Here is a 3,790-nt window from a genome sequence, read left to right on the forward strand (position 1 = left end):
GGTGGGGTGTGGATTTCTCCAGAACAAGTCTTCTGCCTGCCTTTGAAGGAAGCAGCTTGGCCTTTGATGTCATCTGAGCAAGGAGGTGACCTCATCTGATGGGGTGTTTGCTTCACTAAATCTTAACTGTGAGCCACAGAAAACTAGAAGCAGAGTCTCACAATACATTGCTAATGCTGCCCAGGCTGGATTTAGTATAACTTCCGAGATCAGACGAGATCGGGCGTTCTCAGGGTGGTATGGCCATAGGCTGCAGTCGAGTTTCCCGCATTTGGGGAAATCGCAGGGGTCAGCACACCCAGAGTGCAAAGGATGAGCCTGGCCCTGGGAAAACCACCTGCTTGATCATGGTGTCTCCCCTGCCAGGTAAGTAGCCTATCAGTTCAGACTGGAGAAGGGAATGCTCCAGGGAAACCTACTGGTGGTCTTAAAGGAGCTGATCAAAAAGCTGGGGACAGACTCTTTTAGCAGGGTCTGCTGTGACAGGACAAGGGGTGATGGTTTGGACAAAAAGGGGAGACTTAGACTGGAGAGAAGGAGGAAATTTGTCCCACTGGTGGTGGGGAGACCCTGGTTGCCCAGAGAGGCTGGCACCAATGCAGGTGAGGTTGGTTGGGGCTCTGAGCAACCTGCTCCAGTTGCAGCTGTCCCTGCTGAGTGCAGGGGGGTGGCTGTGTTACCAGCCTGGGCTCCTTTCTCCCTCTCCTTGTAAAGGCTTTTAAACCTTAAATCAGTTTATTTCAAATCGAGTTTGATGAGATGACTCATGGCAGGGCTTGAAGAATTCAATAAAAGGGGACTTTTTCCCAGGTGTGGGAGTTAGTGGTTGGATATGGTGGTGTCCAGGGCTGATAATTTCTTAGAGAAGGTTAAGTGATATGGAAGTTGAGGTTATTCTGGTGTGTAACTGAACTGAGAAATCCAAACAGCAGAGAGTTTATCACAAACTGGGAATCTGAAGCTACATTTCATCCAGCTGCTGCCACCCACTACTCACTTTTACATCTTCAACCATTTCTGCTGCCTGTGTTCCCCTCACTAGCAGAGAGAAGCCCACCAGAAGCACCCCCAGCCTTGAACTATTGTCTTGTGGTTAGACAGCCATGTGCTGCTCCTCACCCTCCCACATCAGGTGCAAATCCAGTGCTTGATCTGGGGTTAATCCCCAGCTGTAGGTAACACTTCCTGCATCATGTCATTGGCACTGAGCTTTGTCTGTCAGAGGAGCTGAGGGGAAATCCTCCTCTCTGGTTATTAAATTGTCTGTCTGGAGCTGAAGAGTGTGTTGCAGCTGAAATGCTGATAAAAGCACTAAATGTGGAGCTGCTAACACAAAGCTCCAGCAGCAGTTTAGCTCCCTATCAGGCAGTAAATAAGAGCTACCTGCTATTCTTTGATCACCCTTTCTTTTCTGCCCAGAACTGCCTGTGTTGACAAATTGTGTCACCAGAAAGAAATTCCAGACTTTGATGAAATAAAGAGGGAATATGGGTGTGCTAGGAGTTGAAAGCTGCACTTGAATAGGCTGCCATAGGATTTTGCATAGCTGGAGTCTTATTCAAGGTGCAGGAGAAAGAGCTTGGTTGAAGATGGGGCAGTTTGAGACCACTGTCCTGCTGCTGGCCAGGAGCAGCTGTGGTGGCCTCAAAGCCCCCCTGAGCCCCATGCAGGTTTCACCAGAAGCCTGGAGCTGTAGTCAGATGGGGCTGGTCCTGCTTGGGACTTGTGACAGCAAGCTGGCAGAGCTGCTGTAAATGGGTAGAGAGGGACAAGAGGCACCTTGAAGAGAGTGCAGAACTGCATTGTGATAAGCAGCTGGTTGAGGTGAGGGTTGGATCCATGGCTTTAGGATGAGAACTGGTGAAATGTTGCTAATCAAGTGCTAACAGTGGAGCTTGGACGTCAGTCTCAGGCAGATTCCAGGCTCCTGAACCATTTCCCAGAATGTGAGAACCTGAATCCATAGGGTTCCACATCTGCTGCTTGAAAAATGACAGCAGTGCCAAGTGAATTGAGATACCACAAACAAGGGTGAAGGGTTGGAAAGAACAGACCTGGACCTGCACTTCTTCAGAGTCTGGAGGCTTTTAGCTCAAAACTCTTTGCTTGCTCCATCGCAGAGTGCGAGGCTGTCCCTGCATCCTTCTGCTCCCAGTTGTTCCCAAGCTCAGGACAGGCTAAAGCCAGGACTCTCAAACTGTACCATGGTGTGGGCCAGCCAGCTCCCTGTCTGCAGAGGCCAATGGGATGAGATTGAACAAGGCTAAGTGCAGGGTTCTACACTTTGACCACAACAACCCCATGCAGTGCTACAGGCTGGGGACAGAGTGGCTGGAGAACAGCCAGGCAGAGAGGGACCTGGGGGTGCTGTTTGATAGTAGGCTGAACATGAGCCAGCAGTGTGCCCAGGCGGCCAGGAAGGCCAATGGCATCCTGGCCTGGATCAGCAATAGTGTAGCCAGCAGGACAAGGGAGGTTATTCTTCCCCTGTGCTCAGCTCTGGTCAGGCCACACCTTGAGTCCTGTGTCCAGTTCTGGGCTCCTCAATTCAAGAGAGATGTTGAAGTATTGGAAGGTGTCCAGAAAGGGCAACGAAGCTGGTGAGGGGTCTGGAACACAAACCCTGTGAGGAGAGGCTGAGGGAGCTGGGGGTGTTTAGCCTGGAGAAGAGGAGGCTCAGGGGTGACCTCATTGCTGTCTACAACTACCTGAGGGGAGATTGTAGCCAGGTGGGAGTTGGTCTCTTCTCCCAGGCAACCAGCAGCAGAACAAGAGGACACAGTCTCAAGTTGTGCCAGGGGAGGTCTAGGCTGGGTGTTAGGAGGAAGTTCTTCACAGAGAGAGCGATTGCCCATTGGAATGTGCTGCCCAGGGAGGTGGTGGAGTCACCATCCCTGGAGACATTCAAGAGAAGCCTGGATGAGGCACTTGGTGCCATGGTCTGGTTGATTGCTTAGGGCTGGGTGATCGGTTGGACTGGATGAGCTTGGGGGTCTCTTCCAACCTGGTTGATTCTATGAATCTCCAGCCCGATGTCAGTATTTGAGTGAATGCATTCCTGCAGCCCCATGGAGTGACCTGTGCTGAGTGGTTGGGCAGAGGCTCCCGATTCATCTTGATCTCTCTCACATATATGGCTACATAAATGCCTCTGATCACAGCTTTGGTAGAGCTGCTGCAGCTCCAGAGGCTGCTGAGATCAGTGTTCAGCCAGCCCTGCCCCTGCAGACGCAGCCAGCGCAAGGCGTGGGTCCCTGTGCTGGGGAGAGGAAACATCTCACCAGGGGCAAAGGTAGTCTGGTAAGGTCGGGGGGGGGGGGGCGGGGGGGGGGTTGTGGGGTGTGCGTGTGTGGGTAGAAAGACTTCTCATGGCATTTCTCAGCCTGAGGCACCTCCCTTTTGCTGCCAAGAGAGCACACAGGACAGGCGATGGTAACAGCCCTGGGGGAAGGTTGTTGACAGCTTTCCCCACTTCTCTCTTGCTTGCCTCTCCTCACAGCCACCAGCACAGCATGGGGTGAAACCCAGCTCTCCACCTGAAGTGCCTGTGCTGCCTGTTTGCTAAATTGCCCTGGAGGAGAAAGGGGATTAGCTCTGCAAAATCCTTTTGATCCTCAGAGATCTACAGGAATCTTGAGACTCCTCCAGAGTTTTTTTCCTCACTTGTGGTAAGTGGAGGTGTCCATGGGCTCCTTCCAAGGGTCTGGGAAGAGTAACTAACGAAAGCAAACCTACTGCAGCCCCCTGGAGGAAGTGGGGGTTCACCAAGCTGGAATGGCTGAAGATCACT

The 3,790-nt window shown here is 52.1% G+C and overlaps 1 pseudogene; it reads right to left on the reverse strand.

Moving 5' to 3' along the window:
• Positions 1-249: 249 nt before the first annotated feature.
• Positions 250-374, reverse strand: LOC128973212 (U1 spliceosomal RNA; annotated as a pseudogene).
• Positions 375-3,790: the final 3,416 nt, after the last annotated feature.

The sequence above is a fragment of the Indicator indicator genome, chromosome 18 (genome assembly GCF_027791375.1).
Source record: "Indicator indicator isolate 239-I01 chromosome 18, UM_Iind_1.1, whole genome shotgun sequence".
Lineage (NCBI taxonomy): Eukaryota > Metazoa > Chordata > Aves > Piciformes > Indicatoridae > Indicator > Indicator indicator.